Below are 13,607 nucleotides of genomic sequence, written 5' to 3'. Positions count from 1 at the left end.
GTTTGGCTGCTTTCAATCTTCAAAAAGTCAATGTGTGGAATTGAACCTAAATCAATCTTCACTGATCAAGATCTTGCAATGAGAAACGCCATACCAGAGTCTATAGCTTAACACAGTAGCTTCATAATATTTGTATTTTATACTTTAATATGTGATTTGTATTCTATAGCTTAACACAGTCTAAGTAATTTAATGTAGCTTAATTCTTGAAAAAAATAATATAATTCCTCTGAAAAATAATGCAATAACTGACTAAGATATTAATAACAGATTTAAATTTATTAATTCCTGAATTCAAACTATTTAATCATGAAGAAAGAAATCTTATTCCTGATGATAAAGTTTTATATCCTGACAAAATTAATCTAATACCTGAATGAAACTATCTTATTCCCATTTAAAAATGTACTTACTTATAAAAATAAATTTATTCCTGCCAAAGATTATTTAATTTCTGACAAATATAAATTAACTCCTACCCTACATAATCTAATACCTGAATAAAATGTTATGCTTGACTTAAATCAACCAATGCCTAAGATGAAAGAAATTATATCTGATTAATATTATCTAAGTCCTGTTTAAGATAAACTTAATTGTGAGTTAAAAATGTTAAATCCAAAACTCTAATTATTCACAACAAATATAATTAAACTCTGAAACTATTTAATTCCTGATTAAAATATAGTTATAGCTGACAAAAATAGATCAATACCTGACAAGAATTATCTAATATCTGACTATAAAATACTTATATCTGAATTAAATATTATAATTCCTAACAAAAATAAAACAAAAATAATTTCTGGCAAATATAATTTAACTCCTGCCCTAAATAATCTAATACCTGACTAAAAGGATAATAATACTTAAAGAAATAATATTGTTCCTGATTAAAAATAATATTTAGTTACAAAAATAAATTAATTTCTGGTTAAATTAGTATAATTCCTGACTAATTAAAATATAAATATTCTTGGTTAAATTAATCTGATTTCTGACTGATAGAATTTTATTATTGATTGAGGTAACATAGTACAATTATTCAAGAGTATTTTTTCATTCACCAACATTATGCACAAAAAAGAATAAACAATAAAAACATACAGAATAAAAACCAAAACAAAAAATTAAGTCCAAATCAGTACTTTAATTTCTTCATTTCATTAAAATTGTCAAATAAGTACATAATGCTTTGTCATAGTGGTGACATTGCCTTACAAAAGCAAAAGAACACTGTCACACTATACTATGACAAGAGCAAAAAATTCCGTGCTATACAAAAGACAGCCCTCTAGTTAACCAAAAACCAAGTCACAGGGCAATTAACCTAGCACTACTTACATCACTACTCTAGCTAGCCTAATCTTTTTCTGCTGCCCACCAGGTTAAATAGCTTCCTCCCTCTTCCTTTTCTTACTCTAGATATCTTCCTCATCCCTAAATAACCATCGCAAACCATCTAGAAACTCATCCCAATCCTGAAATTGGATTATGAAAGCCATACCCATTATGCCTCATAATATCAGTTGCAATCTACCACCTTTCACTGGCCTGTCTAGCTCTAACAACATGAGGAATCCAGGTATTCAAATACCACACATCATTCCAATGCCTACACATGCAATTACACATCACTTGGGCTCGAGGGGTGCACTTAGGAAAGATATACATGCATAAGATTTCAGGAATAGATTTAGCATGTGGTGCATCCTCTAGAGTAGCCATGTAGTGGGGGTCGTCTACTGGATCCATTTACACTAACAAAAATACCCAATAGTCATAGTGTTAAGACAACCACAAATTAAAATAATTCAAACCAAAAAATCCTTTGTTTTAAAAAATACTAACATTGAACATCAACTAATTATAAGCATCAAATTACTGGAGCAACAAAGCCGAAAACTCAATCAGAACTAACAAAATACATAAATTCTACACATTGTAACACATTATATACGACTACACAAAAAAACTGATGATCAGCATAAAATTTTAAATCCCACAATACCAATAATATTTTCAACATAATTTCAATATTAAAACAATAAAAATAATAGAGAAAACAATGTACCTTGCAATGTAATTGAATCCGAATAAAAATTGAATATGAAACTACTAAATATCCTTTGTTGAAGCTCTGCAAATGGATGGTTTTTTTTTAAGGAACAGAAGAGAAATATGAAAGGGTGGATAGATTTTTTTGAGAATATAATTTTTTTAATACTTTACTTAAATAAGTTATTATTTCGCGCTTTCCCAAGTAATTTTATTCTAAATCAATAAATTCATCATTTCCTGGCTTTTAATTTGTCCACGTATTATACTCAGCCCTATAAATATTGTAATATAAGGAATTTAGTGTAATCTAATTTCTGACAAATATATACCATTACATGAAAATTTAAATCTAATTACTGACTAGAATATACTAATTTTTTACCAAAAAGTATTATAGCCTGATTATTATAATTTAATTCCTGGAAAAAAAAACAGACAATACATGACTAAAATAATAAAATTCATAAATTAAACATACCCATTTAAACTTAAAATAACATACAATGACAAAACAAAATAAAATTTAAGTACGATACTAAATAAATACTCAGCAATGTATAGGCTACCGATTTCATATATTTCGTAAAATGTAATATATCATAAAATATAGTATATTTTTTAAATTTTAATTATTACATATCACTTTTTTTCATGTATTATAATGATATTGATTGAGGTTAATCCTTTGGAAAGTGATAGAGAATAAAATAAAAAAAAACCTAGAATCTTAATATTCTTCTTGAGATTTTAAACTTGTTTTTTCTTTTGATCTTATTTTCTTCTTCATGTTCCTTGTTTTGTTGATCGTCCTCTTTTTTTTTTTTTTTTTTTTTTGTTATGTTCTTCCTGAAATTTTTCTTCCGCCTTCTTTCTCTTCCTCAGTTCTTCGATTTCATTTTTTTCAACTTTTTTATACAGCTTCATCAACCCATCCTTCACTCTATCTCTTCTCTCGAATAGATCATTTAATTTCTTTTCAAAGTTGTCAAAAACATTTTTTTCTGGATCGTTTGATGAAGTCGAAGACTAAGAATTGTTTTCCATATTTGAGCAATAAAGAAAAAAGAGTTTTTAGGAGAGAGAATATACAGGTACACAAACATGCAAAATGTGTGAGTAAATCATGGTTTTATAAACAAATAAAAAAGATTAAAAAAAATACTTTTAAAATATTTTTCTATTTCTTATTCTTACATTTTTTTCATCTTTATCTAAAAGTCTAGGTAAATATCTTTATATTAAATATCTTTATCCAAATCACAAAGTACTGAGAGCCATTCTAAGTAAAATCAAACACTATTAAATTTTTGGGTTTTTCTAAGTTATGCCTACGAACTTCTTCGTTTTCTAAGCTGTGCTCATGCTTTTTCAAACGTCTTAGTTGTGCCCTCAACCTCACTAATTTGTATTAACAATAACCTTTGACGTTAACAATAGCCTTTTTTATTATTTTATTTTCTAATTTTTTAATTTTTTTTTTAAAAAGTATTAAACCAATTAAATTGGGACACGTGTTAAATAAATAACGCCACGACACCATTGTCGATAAAATAACTTAACTTTCATTAACGAATATGACTAAAAAAGGGTATTGTTGATAAAATATCGTGAAGTGGAGTACACAACTTATAACTTTGAAAAAGCATAGGTACAACTTTGAAATTCATTAATTTGGGGGGCATATTTTAGAAAAACCCTAAATTTTTTTATGCTTGATAAACATACACCAATGACTGATACAAGTTATGTAATATCTGACAAAAACGTGCTAATTTCTGTCTTTTAGATTGTTATTCCTGAATAAAATACACCAATACTTGAGATGAATTATCTAAAATCATTCTAATTCCTAACTAATAATATTTAATTTCTGATTATATTAATCTTAATTCTGTCTTAAACTTGCTAATTTCTGACTTTTAGAATGTTATGCCAGACCAAAATACACCAATAACTTAATTTAATTAACTAAAATATGAATAAATCATGCTAATTCGTGATTATAACAATCTTATTTCTGACTTAAAATTGTTAAATGCAAAACTCTAAGAATTCACATAATCATTTGACTATTTAATTTTTTATATGCCAAATAAACATAGAAAGATCCTTGATATAAGTTAGCAATAATATTTGAATAAAACTTGCTAATTTCTGACTTTAAGAATAATATGTCTGACTGAAATACACTAATACCTTAGATGAACTACCTAATATATGACTAAACCGCCCTGATTTCTAGCTAATAATATCTAATTCCTGATTATAATAATCTTATTTCTGACTTAAAAATGTTAAATGCAAAACTCTTAAGTATTCACATCATGATATAACATTATGCATAGTGAAACAACCATATCCATACCAAAGGGAAAAATAAGAACAAGATTCACTACAATGTACAGTATAGTTAAGAATATAAAGGAAAGTAAATAACAAATAAGTAATTAAGAAAATTCCATTAAAATTTATAAAAATTTCCATTCATTTCCAATATAATTGTCAAGGATGTGACAAAGTGTTACAAAAAACAACCTCACAATATCACACTATCCTTTGACAACAACATGTACATCCAAATTAACCTAAAATATAAGTACTACACTAGAACTTAACAAACACCAAAAGCTTCCCTGTCCAACCCCAAATTCTAGTTCTCCCTAAACAACAGAGGGAAACCATCACAATAAGGTGACCAATCCTCATTGATATCAGTCCAGAAATCCTTTCCTTCATTGTTGATAAGGTCATCAATAACCCATGTATAGTAGCTATTAGTTTGGTTGTAATGATTCCAAGGTATAAATGCACAATCAACTATCATCCTCCTCCAATCTTGACAAACCAAAGAGGCAATTTTTTGCTCAAAAAAGTTCAGTTTAGAAAAGACATGGAGAACCATTATCTGCTCCATGCCCAGAACAGGATTGGCTTCCTCTAGCCCGAATCGAATAACTTTCCTCCACCTCCTACTAACATTTCCTGCTGAATGTCTTTCCGCGGGATTAAGTTTGGGAAAAACATGATTAGCAAGAATATCCTTCAGCGATAATAAAGGGTGTGCATCCTCTAGACCTTCCATTATTTCCTATTATCATCATATATAGATATTAGGGTCTTCCACAAACACTATGTTTTTCTATCAAAACCCTAACCAACAACACTATTTTAAATAAATACACCTTAGCGAATCAATTACCAAACAAATAAACATAATCCAGACATAAACAACCTTATTAACACCGAAATTCAAACAATCAAATAGTAATTCAAAAAAAAAAAAAAAGATAAAACCCTAAAACTTAATTGCTACTAGTTAAAAAACAACCACAATTTAAGATAATAAAGTTACCTGAATTTTGTTTAAGAATCAAGTCAGAATTATTCCCTTGATCAATGTAGATTGCAAAAAAAAAAAAAAAAAAAAAAAAAAAAACTCAAGAGAAAATGAGGGTTAAATAGAAGAACAGGTAAGTGTAGGGAATATTTCAAGCATTACCCCAAACTTGAACCCCACTGTGATCATACACTTAAGCATGATGGTGTCCAAAGGGAAGGAAGCTAGAGAAAAAGAGTCGCCAACAAGTTTTAGGAACTTGTAAACCGTTCACAGGGTAAAGGTTACACCCCTTAACAATCCAGGAGATCGTTAACTCCAATAGGTCTAAAACGAAGACTGGAAGTTCGGGGATGAAGGAACAAATCCAATCTAAAAGAGAAAGAACCTGCCCTAATAATAGGCCTATACTTTATTCTTCTCGTATTCATGTGCACTTTCTGACTAACATGCAATCAATGGGTTTACCCTAAACCTGTTTAATCTATGTTGGTTGAATATTAATGCACAAATAAAACTATTATTGGCGATCACTTGAAATATAATCATATTAACCCTAAACAAGATTATTAATTATCTTATTAAGCATGATGACAAGTAAAAATTCCCTTTAAACAACATAATAATAATCACAAAAATAATAAAAATGATAAATAAAATAATCATGTTAAAGCATAATATTAATAGCAAGATCCTAGGCATGATACTAACAAGATTAATAACAAACCCTAGCATGTCACTAAACATATAAAGATAAAAAATTTAACCCTAACATGATACTAACATGATATTAGGAAAGAAAATATAAAGCATCATACAAATCATAATTGACATAAGAAACTTATTTATCACCCTAAACATGATACTAGGAAGCAATAAAACATCCTAACATGATACTAGGAATCAAAATAACAATCTAAACATGAATTCTATATCAAAATATCAATAAAGCAATCAAAGTAATTACTTGGATGCCTCGTATCTCTTCCGAATAACAAAATACACACGTTAGTAACTTCAAGGAAAATTAAAGAACAAAATAATTAAATTAAATAATTGAAATAGAGATTTGGGACCAAACCCTCAAAAATATCAAACCTTTCACCTTTAAGGCGAAGACAACTTTGAACTTGGCTAGGTGTGTCTAGTGCTAATGTACGAGGAATAGTGCTTGTAAAAGGCTAGGCTTGAAAGAGGGAGAGAGAGAATAAGCTTTAGCTTAGAGAGAGAGAGAAGAGAATTAGAGAATTCTGATTCCTGAAAAAGGGAGGTTTAGGGACCCTATTTATAAGAAAATAGTCCGGAATTGATAGAAACGAATCAGAGTTTGAAAAGGAATAAAACACTCTTCTGTTGCCAATGACAGAGCTCGTCGCCAAGTGACAGGCTTCGTCGCTAGGCGACGAACATGTGGTTTGGCGATGCAGAAGGTTTTCTACGCGTTTTCAACGCGGAATTCACTTTTTGATAAAATCAAGTTATAAAATCCGTACAAAGGGTAAAATCGTAATTTCATTTAAGACACTTCTTTTTTCCATATAAAACTCATAAAACATAATTATCAATCCTAATCCCATTAGGATTTAAAAGAACCTTCTAGAAGATTCTAGAAGACTATAATATCGACGCGAAAGGTATTCATCACCGGGTTTTGTTTTGGGGAAACACAAATGGGTGTCTACAGAAGCCCCCAATTTGACTAAGTTTGGAGAAAATTATGTTTCGAAAACAAAAGTCATATAATCGATAGGGACGAAGAATGATTTAGAACATTCTGCAATCCTAAATTATTCTTGTAACGCCGATACCGGTAAACTAGCGTTAGTCAAACAGATAAAAGAGTTAAGAAACGCGTATCTTGCACCGTCGAGCACGCGTCTCTGTAGGTAACTAATTTGTTGTGACGATCTTCCTCAAGCTAGGGGATACCATATGAAGACTGCTAAACTTGTAAATTCCTCTAATTTCCGCCGTGATAGTCTTCTGCAAGCCAGAGAATACTATCGAAGATTGCTTTGCTTGAAACGATCTTCTACCGCCTTGTGACCATCTTCCGCAAGTCAGGGAACATGATCGAAGATAACTTCGCTTGAAATCACCTCCAGTTGTTTGTGAAAACCCTCTGCAAGCTAGGGAATGTTGTCGAAGATATCTTTGCTTGAAGTCATCCTCAATTGTTTCGACAATTTTCGAAGAAAATTACCGAAGATCAACCCTTGTTGATTGTGAAAAGCTTGCTTGAACTTTGCTGCTGTGATTTTTTGCTAAAATTGTTGCTATGCTTGTACATCGACATTTTTTTCTTGTGAACCATTATGTCGATGCCTCTGCTTTTCAAGAATCATTATGTCGGTGCCTTTGCAATGAGCCAATGGTTAGGCGCTTTAAGCTAAGTGAGACAATCATTTATCAGGTCGATCACTTTATGATTGTAATCGAGCCGATTACTAAATCATGTCAAATTGCTTATAGGGGCTAACTGGCGTATTTTACAAGAAAAATGTCTTTTCGTAGCGATTATTTCGTAGCGATTGTACATTAGCTGCAATATGCAATTATATTAGTGAAATAATTAAGGAAGTCGTATCATTTTACAATAGCCATGGTTTTCCCATATAAAATCGATACGGAAAACATAATAATACATATCCACACTATTTTTACACATTTATATAATTTTGAGAAATCGTATCATTTACAATCACCACTAAATCCTAAAAATCGATATGAAAATCCTTTTCAATACTAGATATATAAATATTGTTTGACAAAGAATACATAAAATCTGTCATAGATTATTGGTGAAACATTTAATATAAGAGTTTGAGGTTGCATGTTCGAATCTTGTTAAGATCATACGCATGTTTTATTTTTTTTTTTTGGAGAAAATGAGTTAAACATTTATAGCGATTATAATCGCTTCAATAATCACCACGATTGGATGTAGTTTTTCGTATCAATTATTGAGGCCAACCCCAGCGATATTGAAAACCACTACTAAAAGCTAAGGTAACGGGGGATAATGTATCAAATGACCATTCGTTCGGAAAGCTTTTTGTTGCAATTACAATCGATACTAAAGGTTAACATAATCGCCACGAAAAGGTTATTTTCTTGTAGTGGTACCAAGGAACCCAAACTGCTGCACCAGGTCCACATAAGCATATTACGGGGCCATACACTTTGTTGCTGCACCAGCGCTTGCTGGAAGACCTTGTCGCCGCACGTTTTGCTTGTCGCTAGACGACAGGCTTGTCACTAGGCCACAATTTCTTCGTCTTGCATTGCACTCGGGATTTTCGAATAAATCCCCTTTCTTATTCATTTCGCTGTTGCTGCTGTTATTTGTTCGCGATTCGTTCCAGACCTCAACTTACTCATTCTCGCTCATTTCTCAACCAAATTCGCTCAAACTTTTTGCAAATAGAAGCTTATTTCATCTAGTTTCCTGATCTATGTAAGTTTTCTTCAAACTCACTCGGATTTTCCTGAATTTTAGCATGTTATTTCATGAATTTTTTTGAAAATCCAAAACTTACTTTGCTTAATCGCTTTGTTTGTTGAAATTATGCCATGAAATTGCTTGATTATGTTTGTATATTGCCTTGGGAGTGTTTTGAGACTTCTTTGACTCAATTTGGTGGAGAAACGAACAATTCACCATTGTTGAACCCCTTGAGGTCGTTAGAATAATGCGGCTTGTTCTTGGCGCAATTGCTAGCTATTCTTGTTCAATTTGTCACAATAATTGTCATAGTATTGCAAGAAATTGTTTGATTGCTTTAAAATGCCATCTATGCTTGAATTGAAATCGTGCTCTGTTTTAGTACTACGTACTTTATTTTTGCGAACATAGTATCATGTGGCTAGGCATACCTTAGAGACTATAGAGCCTTAATTTTTGTTATTTTACATAATACAGTATGGCTAGACAACGCGTTTCCGGTTCTCGGTCAAGGGATACTCGACGGGAGCACTTGCCCGTTGGTGAGGGCGAGGAGCCATCCACCTCTCTAGGACCCTTCTTGGAGTGGGATGAGCGTACTTTGTTCTTCGCGCCCGAGCACCACATCTCTGAGCGGGTGCGTCGCGGGATTGTCAGCGGGATGACTCGTAGCCATGGTTCTGGCAACGAGACCATTGGCTCTTTGTACGATAAATATTTTTGCAACGATGAGGAGTTGCGACTGCTATGGGATTCTTGCGGGCTGCCTTCCTTGTTTCGGGCCACTTAGGCCATGTACTCTTTTGACGCAAGCCACCACGTGGTTCGAGCTTTGGTGGAGTTCTTCTAGGACACAACCAACACCTTTCACTTTCCTTGGGGCGAGATGACTGTCACCCCTGCTTACTTCAGTCTAATCTCGGGACTAGAGTTTCATTCCACCGCGCTACCATTTGTCAGTATGATTACTGTCCTTTCTCCGATGGTCGAGGAGTTGTTAGGTCCGATTACTATTTGGGCCCGTTCCGAGGCTGAGCCGACACGCCTTAGTGCTCGGCGTATCCGCCGGTCTACTCTGGCGATGGCTTTTGAGGATGATGCGACCACCAGTGAGCAGCGGGTACGCATCTTCGTTCTAATTTTGCTGTTAAGGACCTTTTCTCCTGACAGAGGTAGCCGAGTACTTCTTTACTACGCTACCTCCCTGCTCTCTACAACCTTCATTTGGTCGGGAACTATGACTTGGCCAGCTTGGCCTATGCTATTTTCCTTACTTTTACTTCACAGGGGACATCGCACTCTCCAGCATCTGGAGAATCGTAGAGGTATACTTTATTCCTTTTTAATGTTAGCTCTAGATTCTTATTATCATTCGCTGATCTTTTTTTGTCTTCCTTCATAGATTTGGTTCTAAGAGTATTTTCCATCGCTAAAGCCAGCGAGACCATCTCCTCGCGAGCTCCCTATTGGCGACTGTTGGGGAGGTCGCATCAGTAGTCAGGCCACTACTGCATGTGTTCGAGAATTAATCCTCTCGGTATGTTCTTTTGGACACTTGTCTCTTGTATTGCCTTTTAATAGACTTTTATCTAATAAACATGTTTTATAGGAGCCTGATGTAGTGTATCGGCCATGGGTCGATCTGGCTGTTCCTGCGTTGGCCGCGCAGTACACTACCGAGCGTTGCTACTTTCAGGGGATGTATGAGGCCGTGGTGTACCTTAGTGAGAAAGTGGTTGTCCAACACTCCTCGGATCTCTTCATCGTCCCTGATCCTCCACCTCGACACATGTTCCATGAGGCAATGTTGATAAACTTGGCGGAGAGGTCGCCTGCCGGTACTTGATGAGTGGCATTTATGCCACTCTTTTATCCTTTTTCTCTAAGGATTTTCCCCTCATTTGCGCATGTTTGGCCCTTTTTCTAAGCATTTTTACTTAGTTTTGCTTCCTCTTTCCTTTTCACCCTTATCTTTCCTTCTCTTAGTCTTCTCGCTTTATTTTTATTTTGATTTCCATGCTTTGGTTTTGTAGGTATTATGTGCCGAAAGAAAGAGAATATCAAGAAGCCAAGCTATCTGTTGTGCGCGGGGTACTGTGCGGCTTCTGTACGGGCGCACACGTGAGGCTGTGCGGGCGCGCAGCCCTGTCAAAACCCGCACAGCCAGACTGAAGAAACAGAGCCAAACCAGAGAGTTTGCGTGACCCTATGCGCAACTTGTGTGCGGGCGCACACACCGATGCGCGGGCGCGCTCATTTTCCCCGTACCCTCAAAGTTGCGGCCGCGCAGTACGCTGAGAGGGCGCACAAACATTGTGTGCAGGTGCGCAGCTCATCTGTGCGGGCACGCACGGCTGGGTTTACGATTTATTTGCGCCTTGTTGTCCAAGTCTCTTTCTTTTGGGTGGAGCCACATATATATAGACGGGAGTCTTTGTAATAGGGAGACACTTAGTACTAATTCCATAGAACATTATCCTAATCTAGAGAGAGAAAATAGATTGTTATTCAAGCTTCCTTTATTGTATTCAACTTTGCTCAAGCTTTAATCTTCCATTAATCAAGCAAGTATCCAAGTTTTCATCTTTCTTCAATCCTTTCTTTAGTAATCTCCTCTCCTTTCCTTTAATATTATTTATTTGTTTTATTGTTACTTATTTTTGTCTATCTTATTAGTTTATCTAGTTATTATTGATTTCATATATTTTAATCATGTTTTGTTTTGAGTTTCTTGTGTTTATTTCTAGTTTTGATATTATGTTTAATCTCCCTTCTTTAGGCTAAACTCTTAGCTAGGGGAAGGGGGTGGAAGATATGTATTGAAGGACGGATGAATGATGATAGTTGGATTGACTACATGCCTTAAATTGATGAAAGACATGATTTTTAATGGCTTGAGATTATTGTTGCACTTTATTTGATTGCCTCCTAGTTTGAATGCATGAAAATGATTTGAACTAGATTAAGATCACCTCTATTTTAATGATTGCATAAGAATGAGTTGTTAAAATGGAGTTTCATGTATTGTGCTTCTTTATTCTCTTGATTTGCTTGTGTCTAATAGGATGCATGAGAATGATCCTAATTAGCATAGACTTCTTTCATTGATTTGCCTAGACTATTGCATGAGAATGAATTGTTTAGGTAGAATCTTGTGTTCTTTAGCATGTTCATCATGATAACTATCATTGTTCCCCTCTTTCTAATGCATGTTTGAAACCCCCGAATCCCTAGCGTCATTTTCTATTGATTTTAATAACCATTTTCTTGCTTACCTGTAGTTTTAGTGTTCTACTCAACAAAACCAACAAAACAATCCCCTTTTCACTCTTGCATTAGTGATATTTGATGTTGAATTAGCGTGCTTCCCTAGTGTTCGACCCTTTACTTGCCACTAACTAGCTTAGTGTAGGTTTAGGCTTTATAAATGATTAATTTGGTTAGGGTGCTAGCTTAACGACCTATCTTGTCCCGACCAAATTTTGGCGCCGTTTCCGGGGAAGCGGCTTGTTTAGCGAATATTATTGCTTTTGTTAGAGTCATTTTGCTTTCTTTTCTTTTTGCTTCTTTTGTTTTATAATCTTTGTAATTGCTAATTGTTTGCTTAGCTTTGGTGAATGCTTAGGAGGTCTCAAGGAGCACCCTCACATCAGATTGACCACGAAATCAACCGAACCTTGAGACAAGTCCGTAGGCTTTATCAAGACGAGGGAAGAGGTTTTGGTGATATAGTTGATAGTGAGAGTGATACTTACTCTTCAAGTTCACCACGCGAATCAATGGCGGGACAAGAGAATGATGTCTTGTTTCGTGAGTTCGGAAATCCGGAGGATTATGAGCTCACGGGAGGGATTTTGCTACCCGTCACGGAAACCAACTTCTCAATCCATCAACAATTTACTCGAATAGTCCAATCGGAGCAATTTTCCGAAAGTGCAAGTGAGGACCCTATTGAACATTTGGACCGATTCCTTGAATTGTGCGCAATGATGCAAACCAATGAAGTGAGTCAAGAATACATTCGTATGCACCTTTTCCGGCAATCTCTCATCGGACGAGGAAAGAAATGGCTAAAGCAAGTAAAGCCTAACTCTCTCACAACATGGAGGGAGGTTGTAAAGGCGTTCTTGAAGCGCCTTATCTCCGAAGAGAAGACCGCCGAAATGAGAAGGAAAATTGCATCATTTAAGCAAGAGGCCGATGAAAGTCTTGGTGAAGCATGGGAGAGATTCAAAGAGTTGGTGCAAGCATGTCCCCACCATGAGTACAATCAAGGGTTGCTCATGCGGTTTTTCTACGACGGATTGGAGCCCATGTCAAGAGCCAATTTGGATGTGGGGGCGGGTGGTCAACTAATCAAGATCCCTCAAAATCAAGTTGAAGCCACAATAGAAGAGGTAGCAAAGAATTACTCTTGGGGGGGCCGAAGAAGAAACGCTCCAAAGAGAGGTGGTATTTACGAATTGGAGAAAGTTGATCAATTACAACATCAAATTGATCAACTAACAAAAGGGCTTTCCAAATTGAACACGAGTGTGAATGCAAGTTCAAGTGGTGGAGCAAGCTCTTCTCAAGTTAACTCTTTCTCTTGTCAAAATTGTGGAGGAACAAACCATGATACATCCTATTGTGGAGGTTTAAGCCCCAAACATGTAGCGGCATACAACACAAGGCAAGAGGGATTTAGAGGAAGCGGCGGTGGAGTAACTTGGAGACAACCACCACCCGGGTTTGTACCTCAACCTCAACAATGGAACCAACAAG

At 34.9% G+C, this 13,607-nt stretch overlaps 1 non-coding gene across 1 annotated transcript; it reads right to left on the bottom strand.

Annotated features, from left to right (window-relative positions):
• Nucleotides 1–13,003: 13,003 nt before the first annotated feature.
• Nucleotides 13,004–13,111, bottom strand: LOC145629858 (small nucleolar RNA R71). Its single transcript, XR_014111985.1, has one exon. It is a non-coding gene; the product is annotated as a small nucleolar RNA R71 (small nucleolar RNA).
• Nucleotides 13,112–13,607: the final 496 nt, after the last annotated feature.

This window comes from Chenopodium album, chromosome 4, assembly GCF_948465745.1.
Source record: "Chenopodium album chromosome 4, dcCheAlbu1.1, whole genome shotgun sequence".
Classification (NCBI taxonomy): Eukaryota; Viridiplantae; Streptophyta; class Magnoliopsida; order Caryophyllales; family Amaranthaceae; genus Chenopodium; species Chenopodium album.
This window is presented reverse-complemented; position numbering and strand designations above follow the sequence as displayed.